At 36.3% G+C, this 21,471-nt stretch overlaps 1 pseudogene across 1 annotated transcript; it reads left to right on the top strand.

The window, feature by feature from the left end:
• Positions 1-1,659: 1,659 nt before the first annotated feature.
• On the top strand, positions 1,660-2,456 carry LOC309820660 (peroxiredoxin-4-like; annotated as a pseudogene). The gene has a single exon. The product of its transcript is annotated as a peroxiredoxin-4-like (transcript).
• The last annotated feature ends 19,015 nt before the right edge of the window (positions 2,457-21,471 follow it).

Genomic DNA, 21,471 nt, shown 5'->3' with positions numbered 1-21,471 from the left:
ATAGCTAACAATCTGTGCCTTATTAAATAAGTAAATATTTAATATTTACAGTAAAATATTCTGAAAAGTGAGGACAAGAATGCAGATCAACTAGGAACTTTGGGAAACAAGTTATGACACACCAATGAGATTCCTGATTCTAGGTGCTAGAGAAGCCAACAGCCTGGAAAAACCAATGGGTTCAGGTACAGAAAGCTCTCCTCTCTTTAGCCAAAGAACCAGGAAAGGAAAAATCTAGCGAGGCAGAAAGACATTTAGATAATAACTATTCTTCTCCAGCCAAACACCACCACTGTGGCTCCCCCATGCACAACCAGCAGCAAAAGTTGAGTGGGGAGCTGAGACTTTTAACCCACCTGGTGGTAATAAGGCACCTCTCCCACTCCTAGTGGAAGGCTGAATTCCCACTTCCATCCTAGAGGGACAAGGTACCCCTCCTTCCCTGGATGTCAATGGAGGCAAAAGAACTTGGATTTCCAACTCTACCTGACAGTAACCAGGTGAAGTACCCCTTTTCCCACCAAAGTGTCTCACAATACCTAAAGTATCCAGGTTTCAATAAAAACCTCACTCGTTTTACCATAAATCATGAAAACGTCTCGCTGAATAAGAAAAAACAATCAACAGATGCCAATACCATGATGAAAAGAGAATTATCTGATGATGATTTTAAAATAGCCATCATCAAAATGCTTCAGTGAGCATTTATGAACAAATGAAAAAAAGCAAATAAATAAAAAGTATCAGAAAATAAATAGAAGGTATAAGGAAGACCCAAATAGAAATTTTAGAACTGAAAAATACAATAACTGATTTTTTTTTAGAACTCAGTAGATAAGCTCAACAGCAGGATGGAGATGATAGAAGGATAAATCAGTCATACTTAAGACAACAATAGAAATTGCCCAATCTACAACATAGGTCATCTAGACTAAAAAATATGACAGAGCCTTAGGGACCTGTAGGATAACAACAAAAGATAAACATTTGTGTTACTGGAGTCCCAGAAGGAGAGGGGAAATGGCAGCACTGAAGATGTACTCCGAGAAATAAATAATGGCTGAAACTTTCCCCAAATTTGGCAAGTGACATAAACCTACAGATTCAAGAAGCTGTGCAAATAACACACCATAAACCCAAAGAAATCTATGCCAAGACACACTGTAATCCATGTTGTGAAAACTAAAAATAAATAATCTTGAAAGCAGCAATACAGAAACACCTTATCTGCTGGGACAAAAACAAACTGAATGACAGTGGGTTTCTTATCAAAAACCATGAAGGACAGAAAGAAGAGTCACAGCATTTTTCAAATGCTCAAAGTACTGTAAATCCAAAGTTCTATATCTGGTGAAATGATCCTTCAATAATGAAGTAGAAATCAAGACATTCTCAATGAGGGACAGCTAAAAAACTTTGTCACCATCAGACCTACCCTAAAAGAATGGCTAAAGAAAGTTCTCTGCAGGGGGTGAGCAGGTGGGGCTCACACCTATGTGGCCGGGTGGGGAGCCCGGGGGATGGGGGAATGAGGAGGCGGGGCAGGTCTTGCAACGCCGTGCTTCGGCTCACATGGGCATTGGGTGCACGGTTGCAGCTGCCTGGTGGCGGGCGAAGTGGCGCTCGAGCCAAGGGACGTGCAACTGCCCTCGCGTGGTCATGGAGGCGCTGCAGCGGCTACCGGCAACCACTTCGGCCCCTGGCTGGAGCCGTAGGCTACTGCTGCTGCTGCTGCTGCTGTTCCTGCTGCCGGCCAAAGCTCTGTGGGTCTTGGAGGTGGAGGAGAGGCCCCCAACCCATGAAGAGGAGTGCCACTTCTATGCGTGTAGACAAGTGTACCTGGTGGGTACACACTCCCTGCACCTCAGCAAAGCCAAGATTTCCAAGCCAGCACCTTATTAGGAAGGAACAGCTGTGATAAATGGAGAATTTAAGCAGCTGGAAGTTAACTGACTATTGTGGGAAATACCTGTTTTTTTTCTTCTACCCACTTGATTTCACTTTGTGTGTCCAACTGAAATCAGTTATTCTTTGGTAATAGAACTGAGGAATTCAGATCCATAAACACTGAAGTGGTAGCATGCTCTGTCGATTCACAGTTTACCCATTTGGCCTGGATTAATACCCCTCGAAGACAAGGAGGACTTGGGCCAATAAGGATTCCACTTCTTTCAGATTTGAACCATCAGATCTCAAAGGACTAGAGCGTATATCTGGAAGACTCGGGCCACACTCTTAGAGGTCTCTTCATTACTGATGACAAAGGAATCCTAAAACAGATTACTCTGAATGACCTTCCTGGGAGTAGATTTGTGGATGAGACACTGTGTTTGGTTCAAGCATTCCTGTACACTAATAAACATGGAGAAGTCTGCCCTGGTGGTTGGAAACCTGGTGGTGAAACAGTAATCCCAGATCCAGCTGGAAAACTGAAGTATTTTGATAAACTGAACTAAAAAATACTTCCTCAGTTCTTGATGCTTGAAACTTCTCAATAAAGTTCAGTATTTTATTAAAAAAAAAAGTTATCTGAAGAGAAAGCAATTATAAAAGAAGAAATTTTGGAACATCATGAAGAGAGAAATAACAATGGAAAAGAATAAAAATATCAGTGAATACAATAGACTTTCTTCTCTTGATTTTCTCTATTATTTTTTACTGTTAAAGCAAAAATTACAACATTGATCTGGTTGTCAGTATAATGTAAATGTAAAGGAAATATTTAATATGTGTACATAATAAATGGGAGTGTAAAGGGACATAAAAGAAGATAAAGTTTCTACACTCAAACTGGTAAAATGTCTACATCAGTAAATTGTAATAAGTTATGCATTATGATACCTAGAGAAACCACTAACAAAGATATACAAAGCTATTATAGATAAATCAAAATGGAATGTAAAAAAATGTTCTAGTAACCCACAGGAATGCAAGAAAAAGAAAACAATGATAAAACAGTAAAGTAAAAGGATGGAAATATATGCCATGTAAACTTTAATCAAAAGGAAATAGGAGTGGAGACTATTACTATCCAATGAAGTGGTTGTCAGAGCAAAGATAATTACCATTAACAGAAAAGGACAATTCATAATGGTAAAAGAATCAACCCACCAAGCAAATGTAGACCAAACAGCAGAGTTGCAAAATATGTGAAGCAAAACTAATAGAACTGAAAGAAGAAATAGACAAACCCACAATTACAGTTGGAGACTGCAACATCCTTCTCTCAACTGATAGAACAACTAGACAGAAAAAATGGCAAGCATGTAAAATAACAACACTGTTACCAAATACAAGTTCTTGTGCCCCACACAGTGAGGACAAACTGAAACATGAAACGTCAGAGTTTGGAGCAGAGAAATGTTTATTACAGAGCCATACAAGGAGACAGGTGGCTTGTGTCCAAAAAGCCCTGAACTCCTTGAATGGCTGCAGCAAAGCACTTTTAAAGGCAAGGTGGGGGGAGGGGGGGAGAGTGGTTAGTTGCTACAAACTTCTTGGTGTTGAAACCCTTTGTTCTTGCAGCTGTCCACGAAGGTCAGGTCAAGATGTTCCTGTAAAGCTCCAACACATGCTATACTCTGTTTTGCAACGTTTTATCTCTATATGAATGGACTCTTACAGGTGAGAGCCCTGAGAATAGGGCTCCTATATATTTCAGGCTATAGGCAACATTTTTTTTTTTTTTTTTTAGGCAACGTTCTTTTACAAAAGCTGCAGAGCCAGCATGACTAACCACAGGCAACAAAGCACAAGGTTAAAGTAAAAGGAACAGATCCAATATGGAGTCGGATTTGTTCTTCCCTATTACAACACCATCAACAAATAGTATCTAATTTACATATATGGAACACTAACACAAAACAGCAGAACGTGTGCCTATGGAACACATACCAAGATAGATCATAGCTTGGATCATAACCCAAACATCAACAAATTAAAAAAAAAAAAAAAAACTAATGTCAGAGTATTTTTTCATCCAAATGGAATCAAAGTAGAAATCAGTAACAGAAAGCAAACAGGAAATCTCTAAACTTGAAAGTTAAACAATACACTTGTAAATAACCTATGAGTCAAAGAGGAAATCTCAAGGGAAATTTTAAAAATACATTGAACAGAAAGAAAATGAAAATACAACATCAAATTTATGGGATACAGCTATTGCAATGCTGACAGGGACATTCATAACATTAAATTCTTACATTAGAAAAGAGGAAAAGTCTCAAATCAATCTAAGCTCTCACCCCAAGAAACTAGAAAAAGAAAAAATAAATCCAAAGCAAGCAGAAGGAAAAGAATAATATATATAAGAACATAAATCAATGAAATTGAAAGTACAAATAATAGACAAAATCAATGAAACAAAAATCTGGTCCTTTGAAAAGGTCAATAAAATTGACAACCTCCAGAAAGACTGACAAAGCAAAAAGAAGACAGAAATTACCAATATCAGGAAGGAAACAAGGCAATATCATTAGAGAACCTGCAGACATTAAAAAGATAATAAAGATATAGCATGAACAACCCTGCCCACATAAATTTTGACAATTTAGATGGAACAAACTACACAATTACCGCACAAACAAATCACACAATGTACAAAAGTTAATAGAATTGCTCAACAATTATTAGGGAAATTAAATTGATAATTTAAAACATATCAAAAAGGAAATCTCCAGGCCCAAATGATTTCACTGGTGAATACTACCAAACATTTAAAGAGAAAATAACACCAATTCTTCATAATTTGTTTCAGAAAATAAAAGAGGAACAAACATTTCCCAATAATTTTTATGAAATCAGTGTTACCCTTACACTAAAACCAAAGATAGTACAAAAGAAAACTATAGACCAATACTCCTTGTGAATATAGAGCAAAAATCCTTAAAAATATATTACCAAATGGAACTTAGCAATATATAAAAAGAGTTATATACCATGACCGAGTGGAATTTATTCCAGGGATGTAAACTGGCTCAATATTTTAAAATCAATCCTTGTAATCGACCATATTATCAGTGTAAAGGAGATAAATCACAATTATCAACAATTGGTGCAAAATAAGCCTTTGACAAAATGCAACACCCAATCATGATAAAAACTCAGAAAATGAGGAACAGAGGGGAACATCCTCAACTTGATGAAGAACATCTACACAATCCAATAACTAACATCATACTTAATGGTGAAAGTGGAAAGCTTTCCTTTTAAGTTTGGGAACAATGCAGTGGTGTCTCCTATCCCCACTGCTAGTCTACATATTACAGGAAGTTCCAGGAAGCTCAATAAGGTAAGAAAAAGAAATAAAAGACACACAGATTGGAAAGGAAGATATAAATCTGTACATATTTGCAGATGACATGACGGTCTACATAAAAAATCCTAAGAAATATACCAAAAACTTCTAGAACTGATATTTAACAGTTTACAGTTCAGTAATGTCTTAAGATCCAAGTAAAACATACAAAGATTAATTGTAGTTCTATATAAAAGCAATGACCACTCAAACTGAAGTTAAGAATATGATACCGGGGCTTCCCTGGTGGCGCAGTGGAGAGTCCGCCTGCCGATGCAGGGGACACGGGTTCGTGCCCCAGTCTGAGAAGATCCCACATGCCGCGGAGCGGCTGGTCCCATGAGCCATGGCCGCTGGGCCTGCGCGTCCGAAGCCTGTGCTCCGCAACGGGAGAGGCGACAACAGTGAGAAGCCCACGTACCGAAAAAAAAAAAAGAATATGATACCGTGTATAATCTCTAGAAATCAAAAAGATTAAAGACATGTATAAATCTAACATGACATGCACAGGACTCCTGTGCTGAAATCCACAAAACAGAAAGAAACCAAAGGAGATCTAAATGAATAGACATTTGGTGTTTATAAATTGGAAGACTCAACAAAGTAGAGATGTCAGTTTTCCCCAGAGTGATATACAGATTTAATTATCATAATCCAGTAAGGTGTTTTCCTGAAGATAATTATTAAATAATAAATAAATAAAGCAAAATTATTCTAAAATTTATTTGGAAAGGAAAAAAGAAATAGAGTAGCTGAAACAATTTTGAAAAATCAGAATAAAGGAGGAATCGCTTCATTCAATTTCAAGATGATACAACTGTTACACAAGACTGTGTGGTACTGACAGAAGGATAGACATACAGAACAATGGAATAGAATAAAGAATTCAGAAATACTCCCACACAAGTACTGCCAAAGAGTCTTTTCAACAAATGTTGCTGGAGGAACTGGTTATCCAAAAAAACGACCCTCATCTTAAACCTCACATGTTATGCAAAAAATATCTCAAAATGGATCACAAATTTCATTACAAGGCTTAAAGCTAAATCTTCCACATCCATGTTCATACAGCACTATTCTCAATAGCCAAGAGGTGGAAGCAAAGCAAACATCTGTTAAGAGATGAATGGATAAACAAAATGCAGTAGAGTCATACAATGGAATTTATTCAGCTTTAAAAGAGAAGGAAATCCTGTTACCTGCTACAACATAGATGAACCTTGAGGAATTATGCTAAGTGAAATAAACCAATCACAAAAAAGACAAACACTGTATGATTTCACTTCTGTGAGGTATCTAAAGTTGTCAAATCCACAGAAACAAAGGAGAATGGTGGTTACCAGGGGCTGGGGAGGAGGGGAAAAAAGGAGTTATTTAGAGGGTATAGAGTTTTAGTCCTGCAAGATGAAAAAGTTCAGAAGATCTGTTTAACAACAATGTGAATATATCTAATACTACTAAGCTGTACACTTAAAAATGGTTAAGGTGGTGAATTTACATACTTTTTTTAAACCACAAGAAAAAAAAGAATGACAGGGTAAAAAAATAACCTATATATCCTTTGGGAGAAAAATAGGAGAAAATCTTCAGAAACCAGGGCTTGGTAAAGAGCACGTAGGAATGACATCAAAAGAACAATCCATAAAAGAAAAAACTCGTAAATTATAAACCATCAAAATTATAAACCTTTACTCTGCAAAAGACATTCTTAAAAGGATGTAAAGACAAACTACACACTGGGTGAAAATATTTGCAAGTCACATATCTGACAAAGGACTCATATTTAGAATATATAAAGAATTCTCAAAACTCCACACTAAAAACAAAACAATCGAACTAGAAAATGAGCAAAAGGCATTAAGAAACATTTCACCGAAGAGGATATATAGATGGCAAATAAGTACATACAAAGGTGTTCAACATCACTAGTTATTATGGAAATACAAATTAAGATCACAATGAGCTATCACTACATACACATGAGAACAGCTAAAATAAAGAATATCAAAAACACCAAATGCTAACAAGGATGCACAGAATGAAATCTCTCATATATTGTTTGTGGAAACGTATAGACACTCTGAAAGATGGTGTAAGAGTTTCTTAAAAATAATAAATATGACCCAGCAATCACATTCCTAGGAATTTATCTCAGAGAAATTAAAACTTAGGTTCACACAAAAAACCTGTACATGATTGTACACAGCAGCTTTAATTATAGTATTAGTTTTTGCTATGACTATAAAGAGGTAGCACTGGATATGACTATAAAGAGATAGCATTAAGAAGATCTTTGCAATGAGGTGTTAGTTTTGTATCTTAGTGGTTACATGAACCTACATATGTGATAAAAAGCAACTAAATATTATACCAATGTCAATTTCCTGCTCTTGATATTGTGCTATAATTATTTAATTTGTAACCATTGGGAGAAATGGGATTAGGATAAATGGAACCTCTCTGTACTATCTTTGCAATTTCCTATGAATCTATAATTTTTTCAAAATAAAATGTTTAAAAAATGTTTGAATCAACTTAGTCTAAGCATTAAGTGATTAGAATTAGAAAAGAATATGGTAGAGACTTTTTCCTTTTTTATTTTAAATTCACTTAAAAAATCAACCTAAAAGTCAGCTAAAATCACTGACAAAAAAGCAAAGTATAGGATTAGTTACAAGCCCCTAGGCTCACATTATAATACCTTATCATTTAGTACTTGCCAAAAAGAAGAGAAAATCTATTTTTATTCTTATTTAAATGACAATAAATGTTTATAAGTTCCTCCCCATCACTGAATTGACAATATTTATGTACAAACTTGAGAAAGATCATCTGAGCATAAGAATCTTTATTCTGTGCTATTGTAGTGCAGATAAAAAAATGCTGCCTGCCATTCTAGTAGACAATGAATGTTGCTGTCCATCAAGCTATCAAGCCATCAAGTCATCAGCCACTGTGGCTGCCCCCAAGGGTGCTCCCTGAGGGGAATACAGGATGGAGAAAAACAGGATATTGGACCTAGATAGTTAAGATGCATATCTAAGGAATAATTTCAACAGCCCAGACTCTTACATCATATAGGAAAGCACTAAAATCATTAACTTGAGAGGTCTGTATTTTTTGTGATCAGCAGTAATCTTTTGATGTTTGACTACATGTTTTTGTTTTTTTCAGAAAAGACTCCTATATATCCTGGCTCCTCCCTTACTTCTTCAGAATAGTTCCTCACAGCTACCGGAGAGGCTGTCTCCCAGCCTTTAATTCTCCTAAGGTCCTCGAATAAATGTAACTCACAACTTTTAGGTTGTGCGTTTTTCTTCAGTTGACAGTAGTTATAAAAGGGATGGAAATTATTTATATTAAATCTTTCATCTTTCCTAACCATAGCTACAAGAGCCACATTAGCTTTCTGCTGACCAAAAAAAAAAAAAAAATTGTTTTATTTTGGAAATAAATCCATAATCAAGGTTGAATCAAAACCTTGCCCATTTATAAAAATATATCGGTATACACAAAATACCAGAGTATATATATATATCCCCATTCATATCACCTCCCTATCCTAACTATACTCATTTATTTGTTTATTTGAATAGGGGTTCTGGAGCCATTATAGTTGTTACCGTTTGGAACAGGAGATAAGAGTGATCAATCAGTGTCAGTGTTCACAGTGATTGCAGTGGCAGGAGACAATACAAGTTCACAAGTGAGAGAGACAACTGTTGATGACACTCTTCTAGGTCAGTTAGCTCAGAAAGCATTAACATTCTGTGTTACAAAATATTCTATGTTTTAAAAACTTCTCCTGAAATTCTGAAAACAATGATCAAATTATAGTCTAATTTTGCTCTCAGTGATGCCCTGAAGGTTCCTTAGTTGGTGCAAACAAAAATCTTTAGTTAAATAATAAAAAAAAAAGTTAGTTTAAAGCACTATAAAAAATAAGTATATTTTACCTAAAGAGAAATCAAAGCTTTGCATTTTTTAAATGTTATAAAAGTATACAAAGAAATGACAGAAACAATACAAATTTATATGGGGAAAACCACAATTAAGAAAATTAATCCTCAGTCATTGATATTAGATTTCTGTTTTCACACCTATTAAGTGGTGCCTTGCTATTTTCAATGGTATTGTTTGAGCTTAACAATTCATGGTGAAATTACAGTTTGAGTTCATGATGCAAAAATGTGTCCATTAAAGTCAGTTGTAGAAAGAAATGATGACATTCCCTTTTGAAATGGCAGTAAACATCATATCATTTTGGGCTCGTAATCTGGCTTTAAACCATGTGAAATTTATCTGTCATTCTTACTTTTCTGTTTTAATCATAGAAGTTTGCCAAAGTGCTAATTCTTTTGTATCTGTGTCCCTACCATTGTGCACACAGACTAAATGGGCCCCAGTTACTGTAATAATATGTTTCAGAAAAGCAATCAGTATCCATAGGATTAAGCTTAGGCTGGAAACTTCTCAGCCCAAATGAGAGTTTGGGCTGAGAAGAGAATGAGCCCAAAAGACAGGAGCTGAAAGCCCTTGCACTGGGCTGACTTGAGAAAGAATGTTGCCAAATGAGTGGACTATGACACAGTTGAATTTTGCAAAATCCTGGGAGCTGTGGCAAATGAGCTTTGAACCACTGAGATCATAAATAAAAACATGCTCATTTTTTATCAATTTTCCTTTTACGCCACACATAATAGAATGTGGTAGAGTTATATTTAAGTTATACCTGGCAAAATTGTTGCTAATCAGTATCTAGTGAGGGAGAAAGCCAGGCATCAGCCAGCACTTTGCTTTAGCCTTAGAAACCCCAAGAACTTACCTTTGGGGAAGGAAGTTAAGGTATTTAAGAGAGATCATAATTTGAAGCTAGCTTGTTTTCCTGGAATTAGGTCACAGTTGGGCTGACAGGAAAGCATCTGTTTACTCACATGTTTCTTCCCAGGCTCTTTCCCACCCCAAATCCTAGTTTTGGGTGTCTTGAAAGACAGAATAGGAATTGCAAGAATGTGGGAATTAAATTCTTGAATTTAAATTGTACAGAGCATTCTTTTCACTTCATTTCATATCCTCTTCTGTGACAATACCAAGAGCATTTTTGCAATAAGTGTTATTGAAATTTTCCTTGCTCATTTTTTTAGTGTGTGTTTGTAAAAAGCCCTTAGCACCACTTAAGATTCAATTAACATTGTTATGACAAAAGATTCAATTAACATTGTTATGACAAATATTTTATATACGTTATTTCATTCAAATCATGGGAATGACTGTAAATGCTCTTAGAAAGGCTGGTTTATGCCTTTCACAAGCAACTGTTGAGGATTTACTTTGCTCAGCAGTCTGCTGGCCACTGGGAATACACGGATGAAAGAAGCAGGTCCTAAAGAATTTACAGGCTAGTGCTGGGGAAAAAAATAAACAGCAATTTTCAGTACAATGTGAAAAATGCTTTCTTCTTTGCAGAATACTTTCTGGACTAGAAACAGAAAATACAGAAGAGATCTTCGTTAAAATGGAATGACCTTCCCACAGGCTTTAGTGCAGAAAAGAACACCTTCTCAAAAATTCTCAATTTTAACAATTCCTGACAGTTTTCCAGAGTCTGGGCTCTTAAATGTCAGGTCCCTCTAGTTTGTCCCTACAACTTCCTTCTTAGGCTATGATGCTGCTGCCTCAGCTATACTGCCTGGGTTAATTGCCACTATTTTGGACACAGCCCCAGTGCCCTGAATTTTGGAAGAGGCCTCTGCTTTCTTTCTGCTTCATTCTTAGATGTGGAATAGTTCCTTTCTCTTTATTCATCATGACATAGAGAATATTTATCCAGATGTTACTGAAGGCTTGACCATACTGGATGAGAAGTACAGCATAGAAAATAATTTATAATTACTCCAAGGTTGCAGCCCTATACTACAGAGTTCTTACCCAGCTTCATTCCTGTTTGAATCCAGCCTGCCTCCATCAATAGGAGAACTACCAGTGTCTCTCTCTCAGAGCCCAGGCCACATGTCCAAAATACTCAGAAAAGATGAAAGTTTTTCAAACTTCTCTGCCTGTGGTGCACCACTGGAGGCTCACTTTCTTCCCCAAAATTGACGTCTTTCCAGTGTGACTGACTGTAGGATAATTCATTGAGGGAAAATTCCACTCTTCATAAAACAATCACAGCCAAATAATCCTACAGTCATGTGAGATCAGTATATTTCCTGAATTCTGAATTGTATAATGTGGGATTATACCTTGGCCAAAACAGTCAAGTTCAGGATGGGACACACAGAATTCACTGCATTTCCATTTTGGTCTCTTCCCATCAAATTAAAAAGAAGACTAAATTTATGGTCTAATCTCACCAAGATTCTTCCTGTTTCCTGAGTGTAAAAATGAAACCAACAACACAATAATTCACCAAACAGCACTTTGAAGGCTCTAAGAGAACTTTAACAAACTCACCATCAAAAAAATGACCAGTGTTGACTTCCCTGGTGGTGCAGTGGTTAAGAATCCGCCTGCCAATGCAGGGGACAGAGATTCGAGTCCTGGTCTGGGAAGATCCCACATGCCGTGGCGCAACTAAGCCTGTGTGCCACAACTACTGTGCCTGCGCTCTAGAGCCCGTGAGCCACAACTACTGAGCCCACATGCCACAACTACTGAAACCTGCATGCCTAGAGCCTGTGCTCCGCAGCAAGAGAAGCCACGACAATGAGAAGCCCGTGCACAACGAACAGTAACCCCTGCTCGCCGCAACTAGAGAAAGCCTGCACGCAGCAACGAAGACCCAACGCAGCCAAAAATAAATAAATTTACTTAAAAAAAAAAAAGACCAGTGTCATATCAGTTTACCAGCCTAACTATCCTGGGTATAACAGATAGGATGATAATATGAGTAAACGGGTATGTACATGTATAATCAATTATTCATATGTTCATACATTCAAGAAATACATACTGTGCCGTAGTGCCTGGAATGGTTCTTGGTCTGGGAGACAGAGTAGCAAACAAAATGAAGTGCCTACCTCATGGAACTTAGCTTTTAGTGGGGAGGATAAACTAAAAGGCAAATAAAAAAATATATTAACTGGGATTAATAAATGCTATACAGAAAATAATAAAGCCGATGAAGGAAGACTAACCTGTGCTTTTATTTAAGATATACTGGTTAGAAGTCTTTTCTGGAGGAAGTCCAAGCAGAGACCAGACACTCACAGGACTCTTATGCTCCGGGAGGGCACGACAGACTGAGGGACAGAAAGCACATAGACCCTAAGGTAATAATGTGCTTGATGCGTCCAACGAGTAGCAAGCAGTTCAGTACAGCTGGAATAGACTGAATGTAGATGAAGTGTAGGAAATAAGGGATAAAATTAGCCAAGGAGCATGCAGGCCACGGAGAGGATTTTAATTTTATTCTCAACCACATGAAAAGTTAGAATTAGGTACAGCTGCAAATGATGAAAAATTTATATTTAGACTAGCTTAAGAAAGACAGAAGATTACTTCTCTTTCATATAAAAACATCAAGATATAGGCATCAAAAATTTCAAAAAATTGGCAGGGACATAGCTCCTTCTATCTTGCTCTTCAGTCATTCTCAGAATGTGGTTTTTAGCCTCAGGAACTGAGATAGCTGAAGGAGCTCCAGCTATCAACTCTGTATTTCAATCATCAGAAAGCACAAGGGAGCACCCTTGTATAAATGCTTCTATTTATAAAGTTATATCCCCAAAAGTGTTCCAGACATTTTTTAAAATTGAAATAGAGTTGATTTACAATGTTGTTTTAGTTTCTGGTGTACAGCAAAGTGATTAAGTTATACATATATATACATATTCTTTTCCATGATGGTTTATTACAGGTTATTCAATATAGTTCCCTGGGCTATACAATAAGTCCTGTGGTTTATCTATTTTATATATAATAGTTTGTATCTGCTAATTCCAAATTCCTAATTTATCCCTTCCCCACCTGCTTTCCCCTTTGGTAACCATGTTTGTGTTCTATGTCTGTGAGTCTGTTTCTATTTCGCAAATATGTTCATTTGTGTCATATTTTAGATTCCACATATAAATGATATCCTATGGTATTTGTCTTTCTCTTTCTGACTTACTTCACTTAGTATGCTAATCTCTAGGTCCATCCATGTTGCTGCAAATGGCATTATTTCATTCTTTTTTAAGGCCAAGTAGTATTCATTGTATATATGTACCACATCTTCTTTATCCATTCATCTGTAGATGGACATTTTAGGTTGCTTCCATGTCTTGGCTATTGTAAATAGTACTGCTGTGAACACTGGGGTTCATGTATCTTTTTGTCTAGATATATGCCCAGGAGTGGGATTGCTGGATCATATGGCAACACTATTTTTATTTTTTTAAGGAACTTCCATACTGTTTTCCACAGTGGCTGCACCAATTTACATTCCCACCAACAGTGTAGGAGGGTGCTTTCTCCACAACCTCTCCAGCATTTGTTATTTGTAGAATTTTTAATGAAGGCCGTTCTGACCAGTGTGAGGTGGTACCTCACTGCAGCTTTGATCTGCATTTCTCTAATAATTAACGATGGCCATCTGTATGTTTTCTTTAGAGAAATGTCTAGTTAGGTCTTCTGCCCATTTTTTGATTGGGTTGTTTGTGTTTTTTCTGTTGTTGAGTTGTATGAGTTGTTTGTATATTTTGGAAATTAAGCCTTTGTTGGTTGCATGGTTTGCAAATATTTTCTCCCAGTGTGTAGGCTGTCTTGTTTTGTTTATGGTTTCCTTTGCTGTGCAAAAGCTTGTAAGTTTGATTAGGTCCCATTTGTTTACTTTTACTTTTATTTCTATTGCCTTGGGAGACTGACCTAAGAAAACACTGGTATGATTTATATCAGAGAATGTTTTGCCTATGTTCTCTTCTAGAAGTGTTATGGTGTCAAGACATGATTACACTCCATTGAATAGAACTCTGTCTTATGGTCACACCTAGCTCTGAGAGAAAGCAGAAAATGTAGTGTCCATTCTATACATCTGTGAATATATTGAGGGTTAAACTCTCAAAGAAGAATGGTAAATAGGTATTGGCGGAAATAAGCAGGCTCTGACGTAAGAGCCATTGGATGGTGTTCAGCAGAAGCATGACATGATCTGATTTACATTATTAAAGGACTGCTTTGACTGGTGTATGGAGAAAGGAGGATGCAAGAGTTGAAGCAGGGAGACCAGCTGAAAGTGTACAGTAGTTACCTAAATTCTTTAAGGCCACCTTAGTTATGATTTAATAGATACGTAGTTGTAGGGTTTACCTGGAACAAGCCAAATACTAGTTGTTGATGTTACTTCCCCAACTTTACCTTTTCTTAATTATTCACTTAATATTTGCTTCAAAAAAACAAAGTCGGGCTTCCCTGGTGGCACAGTGGTTGAGAGTCTGCCTGCCGATGCAGGGGACACGGGTTCGTGCCCCGGTCCGGGAAGATCCCACATGCCGTGGAGCAGCTGGGCCCGTGAACCATGGCCGCTGAGCCTGCACGTCTGGAGCCTGTGCTCTACAACGGAAGAGGCCACAACAGTGAGAGGCCCGCATACCGCAAAAAACCCCCCAAAAAACAAAGTCAATTGACAATACAGAAATCTTTCTGAATCCCTATTCCGATGAGGTGCACATCAAATCTCACTAACTATAAATTCTATCTATATTAAATATATAAATTACTGCAAAAATTATGATAAAACAAATTAATATATGTTTGGTGATACTGGCAGTCTTTAGAGAAATCACTGAAATCAATGTTAATCACTGCAGAGCATAATCTCAGTAGAAAACATTTTGCCATCATTCTCCTTCCAGTCTACATGGATTAGAATTTGAAATATTATTTCTACTTAGTACAAATCGCTTTCCAGTGAGAATCCAGACAATAGTTGAAAGACAGATAGAAAGAGAGAGAGAAGGAAGGAAGGGAGGGAGAGAAGGAGGGAGGGAGGGGGGAGAGAGGAAGAGAGGAAGGAGGGAGGGAGGAAGAGAGGGAGGAAGGGAGGGAGAAAGAAAGAGAAAAAGAAAGAAAAGGTAACAGTCATCCATGGCTGAAAGGCAGCAAAGAAGATAATCTGGTAAGGTTACTTACAGATTTGAGTGTTTTCCTGTTATTTTTCATATTAACCATCCCTACCAAATGTTTTAATAATGTATGAATTTTTTTTTCACTGAGGAAAGAAAAAATTATGCTCTGTTTCTGAGCAGACACGTCTTCCAACTTGGCTAGGGAAATGCCGTTCGTGTTGTGCATGCTTGAGGGCAAGGTAGAAGGAGAGAAAAATAGAAAGTAAGAAAAGAAGCCAGGAAACTAGTCATTATTTTCTCATCAGCTAAAGAGCATTAAACTTGATTTTCAAATACTTGATGTGTTTGGTATCTTGATATCAAGGCCAGTTGTCTGTGCAGTGGTCTAATTTGAGGAGTATTAGGAAAGTTCCACCAACTATAAATATTTCCTCCACTCCTTCAGTGAAATCATTGATTTGTCAAAGCACCACTTAGAAAGTCAGGGACATATAAAGGGGACAACAAAAATCAATTTTCTAAGGGGCAGTATGATGGATGGTGCAGTGCCTGTCTATATATAGGCTAGGAAGAATAATGTTTCAATATTTTTATACTTCATTTTAGTATACATTGGAGTTTAACAGAATTATTTCAAGAAGCTCTTCAATAAACAAAATGTAAAAAATCAGCATCAAATTTACACTGTCAGGTTGGAACTATAAGGACCATGTAAATTTAGCTTAACTAGACTAGAACAATCTCCACAGTCTAAGAATGGTTAGGAACTGAAATGCAGTAGTTGCTTTAGAAATTCTTGATGAGTCGTCATGGATTGTCAGTGAATTAGATTTCCCCCAAATTTTATTTCCTTCTTATTCTGCTGTAAATGTTTGTATATAACCCAAAGAATACCCAAGTTCATGAATCCAGAAATGGTGGAGGTCAATCACCCCACAGTTATAAACTGGACAATATCAAAGTGTCTTCTTTTTACAAAAGCATGGATGGCTTCCTAAAAAAATTTGAAATGGGCAGCCAAGCTCCTCATTATGCTTCATATAGTAGTCAGTTAAGAACAGAAAATATTCATGCTGTGAAGAAAAATTCAGGCATTTAATAATTTAAAATTTTCTGTACCTTTAAAATGTCTCTTTGGAAGAAAATGAAATATTGCAGGAACTGAAACTTGATAATCATAATGTTTATCAAGGAAAAGCTCACCATATGTTATCAAAATGCTAAGTGGGAGTTCAACTTTAATGAATCATAGATGATTGATCTAGCTGAATTTATTCCTTTAAGAGAGAAAAATATTCCCTTACTTGTATGTTCCTTCTAGTCATCCCACCCTGTGGTACCAATCTCAAGAGTGAGAAAGGATTCCTAACTTGATTTCTTTTTGTATAATCATAGAATAAGTATTTAATTACAACTAAAGGAAAAGGTAGAAACCCAATGGACAAATATTTTTAACTACTGAATAATTAAAGGAGAAATTTTTCAGGGAGAAGAAAGCATAAACAAAGGTATAGAGATAAGAAATACAAGGCAAAATCAAAGAATGCTAAAAATTGTGACACCAATTATTAAAAGGGAGGATAGAAGTAGGGGGCTGGGAGTTAAGTGTTTGTTGATGAACCTACAAAATTAAATTATATCCATAATTTGAAAAATCTTGAGTAGAATCTTAAAGAGTTAATTAAGAGTTTACTGATGAAACACAACTATCATTCTTTAAATTACCTACCTTGATTTTGGATAGTTAAAGTAATGGTGGCCACCTAAATTAAAATCTCCCAACGGGCTTCCCTGGTGGCGCAGTGGTTGAGAGTCCACCTGCCGATGCAGGGGACACGGGTTTGTGCCCCGGTCCGGGAAGATCCCACATGCCGTGGAGCGGATGGGCCCATGAGCCATGGCCACTGAGCCTGTGCGTCCGGAGCCTGTGCTCCGCAACGGGAGAGGCCACAACAGTGACAGGCCCGCGTACCGCAAAAAAGGAAAAAAAAACAAAACAAAAAACATGTAAAGAAAGCATATCACTTAGAGAATGAAAATATAACAGATATGGTAATTGTAACATAAATACTTGGATAGAGTAGAGACCAAACATATCAGACTTTCCAATAAATATGCATGGGCTTAACTTATCTACTGAAAGAAAGAGATTTTCAGTTTAACTGACAAAGCAAGACTCAACTCTGTGATGCATCCAAGAGCACACCCAAACAAAGGATTTAGAAAGGTTAAAAACAAAAGGATGACAGAGGTATACCAGGCAAAGGGAAACAATAAGAAAGAATGGGTTGCAATTCTTATATCAGACAAGTAGAAATTTAGTCAACATGTGTTAAACATGACAAAGAAAGGTACATTTTATCTCAAAGCCACAATTTAAAATGAAAATATAGTAATTACGAGTATCTATGCATCAAATAACTAACTTTATAAAGCAGACACTACAGTCAATGTAAGAAGACACTGATAGAAACATACTTTTAAAAATAAGAGACTTTTATACACCTCTCTAAGATTAAAAGGACAAACAGTAAGTAAATGTATAAACGATCTGGGGACTTCCCTTGTGGCACAGTAGTTAAGAATCCATCTGCCAATGCAGGGGACACAGGTTCAAGCCCTAGTCTGGGAAGATCCCACATGTCGCGGAGCAACTAAGCCCATGCGCCACAACTACTGTGCCTGCACTCTAGAGCCCGCAAGCCACAACTACTGGAGCCCGCATGCCACAACTACTGAAGCCCGCATGCCTAGAGCCTGTGCTCAGCAACAAGGGAAGCCACCGCAACAAGAAGTCTGCACACTGCAACGAAGAGTAGCCCCTGCTCACCACAATTAGAGAAAGCCTACATGCAGCAACGAAGACCCAAAACAGCCAAAAATAAATAAATAAGTTAATTCATTTTAAAAAAAGTAATGCTTAGAAAAAAAATCTGTACAATAAAATGAACTAGGTAGACCTTATAGTTAGATATTGATTTCTACACCCTGATAAAAGAGAATAGATTGATAACATTTTATAACAAGGCAATAAAACTAGAAATTAGTTACAAGGTATAAAACACAAAAGAGTCTTTCCACCAGGAATAAAATCCTTCTATTAAAAGCAACTCTTTGAATATTTTTAAACATACGTTTTATTATTATTTAGGTACAACAAGGTCAACAGATCAGGAGATAGCTGCCATTGAAAAGAGTTTGTCATACAGATCCCAAGAGGAAGGGGCGTGCCTTGCTTTAGGGGTCACACAGGGAGGCACGTGGGTTGGTCAGAAAGCAGATAGAGTAAAAAATATATATATAGGCAAGAACTTTTATTATGCCGGAAGGAACAGGCAAGGCTGTTCCAGGTAAACAGGTTTCACATTGGCTAGTGCAAATAATTTTGGCAGACCATATCTGGTACCAGGCACTGGGGTGTTTAGGGCAGATAGATAGAGGCCCAGATTGTGAAAACCTGATGAAGGAGGTGGTTGCGAGCATGGGTTTTGAATTGGTTGGTCGGCATATGGAAGGCATGCTCCAGGTAAGTTGCTGACTGTTTTTACGAATTAGGTAGCCTTGAGAGGGCAGTCTCTCCAGAGTCAGCAAGGCTCCAAGGTGTCAAAGGATCAAAAATACATAATAAAAAGACACAATTTATATATTGGTGAAAGGGGAAACAAAAACTAAAATTAAAGAACTTTAAAAAATAATGATAAAAACTACAGCCAGTGCAGTAAGGTAAGAAAAATAATATAAATGCTTACAGGTGGAAAGGAAGAAATAAAATTGTTCTTATTTACTGTTGACATTATTGTTTATATAAAATATTGCAAGAGTCTAGAAAAAGAAATTCCTAGCAGTAAAAAGTGAACTCAGGTTACAGGATACCAGGTTAGCAGACAAAAATTCATTCATATACTAAGAACGAAACTGGAATAAAAAACAACGATCACAACTGCTCCAAAGAAAATGAAATTCTTAAGTATAAATCTGAAAAAATGTACAATATATATATGGTGAAAATTACAAAATATTGATGAAAAAATATAAAAAGACCTAAATAAATGAAGAGGCAAACTATGTTCACTTACTGGAGCCTCAATATAACAAAAAAGTTAATTCTCCCCAAATTGATCTATAGATATAATGCAATATCTATTTTTTAAAAATCCCAGCAAGTTTCTTTTGTAGACATAGATAAGCATATTCTAAAATTTTTAAGTCACAGGACGTAGAATAGTGAAAACATTTTGGAAAAAAAAATGAATAAAGTGGAAGGAATGAGTCTACCTGATATTAAAGCTTTCTATAATAGCTAAAGTAATCAAGATTGTGTGTGTGGTATTGGTGGAAGAACAAACATTTTTGCAAGCTTAGTTTGGGCAAAGATGTAACAGCAATGCAATGGTGGAAGGATAAGACTTTTCAACAAACAGGGCTAGAGCAATTGAGTATCCACAGGGGAAAAATTAAAACTAAATCTAAATCTCATACCTTATACAAAAACTAACCAAAATGGATAATGAACTTAAATGTAAAATGCAACTCTATCAAATTTTAGAAAAAACAGAAGAAAATCTTCAAGATGAAAGGCTAGGTGAAAAATTGTTAGATTTGACACCAGAAGCATGATCCATAGAAATAAAATTGATAAAATGGACCTCATCAATGTTATAAATCTTTGCTCTACAAAAAAGTTTTACTCTGCAAAACCTTTGCTCTATCCTGTGAAGAGGATAAAATGACAAGCTAGAGATAGGGAGAAAATATTTGCAAACCACATATGTGAAAAAGGACTTGTAGCTAGAATATGTAAAATAAAATTTTCAAACCCAACTCTAAAATAATAAAAAATCCAATTAGAAAATTGGCAAAAGACTTGAACAGACATTTCACTGAAGAGGATATACAGATGGCAAATAAATATGTGAAAACATGTGAAAAGATGTTCAACATCATTTGCCAGTAGGAAAATGCAAATGAAAATCACACTGAGATAATCCTATACATGTATCAGAATGGCTAAAATTAAAAAGCAGTTACAACACCAAATGCTGATGAGGATGTAGAGAAACCAGACCACTCATATATTGCTGATGGGAATGTAAAATGGTACAGTCACTCTGGACAAGAATATGGCAGGTTTTTATAAAACTAAACTTGTAATTACTGCACAACCCAGTAATTAAACTCTTGGACATGTATCCAAGGGAAAAAAAAAACTTATGTCCATACAAAAACCTGTACATGAATGTTTATAAGAAGTTTTATCCATAATAGCTAAATCTTGGAAATAATTCAGATGTCCTGCAGCAGGTAAATGGCTAAACAAAGTGTGCTACATCCATGTCATGGAATACTACTCAGAATAATAAAAAGGAATGAGCTATTAATATACACAACAACTTGGATGGATCTTAAAGTATCAGGCTAAGTGAAAAAAGCCAATCTGAAAAGACTACATACTGTTTGATTCCATTTATATAGCATTCTTGAAATGACAAATTATAGAGATGAGGAAGAGATTTATTTGTTGCCAGGGATTAGGCTGGCAACACAAGGGGTCTTTGTAATAGAACTGTTCTGCACCTTGACTGTGATGGGTAATTACATAAATCTATGCAAGTGATAAAACTGCATAGCATTAAATACACACAAATAAATACATGAAAAACTGGTGAAATCTAAATAAGGTTGACAGATATGCAGATTGTTACCACTGGGGGAAGGTGAATGAAGGGTACACTGGACCTCTGTATTATCTTTTTTTAAGTGCATGTAAATCTACAATTATCTTAAAATATTAAAAAAATCACTACATCTCAGAATTTATGAAGGATCAGAGAAAATGTATAACCTTAAATACTTGTATTAATAAAAATGAAAGAATGAAAAATAATATAGTCCCCAATTCAAAAACCTAGAAAAACAACACCAAATAAAGCAACACACACACCAAACACACACACAAGGAACTAATAAATATAAAAATGGAAATTAAATAAGGTAGGAATATGAAAACATTATATCTAATTTATAACTCAAAATCTTGGGGGTTTTTTTTGAAAAAAATTAAAATAAACCACTATCAGACTTAATTAGAAAAATGGAAGAAAACACCAAAAATGGAAGAACAATGGAAGA

The sequence above is a fragment of the Grampus griseus genome, assembly GCF_964374135.1.
Source record: "Grampus griseus genome assembly, chromosome: 3".
In the NCBI taxonomy this organism is placed as follows: domain Eukaryota; kingdom Metazoa; phylum Chordata; class Mammalia; order Artiodactyla; family Delphinidae; genus Grampus; species Grampus griseus.
This window is presented reverse-complemented; position numbering and strand designations above follow the sequence as displayed.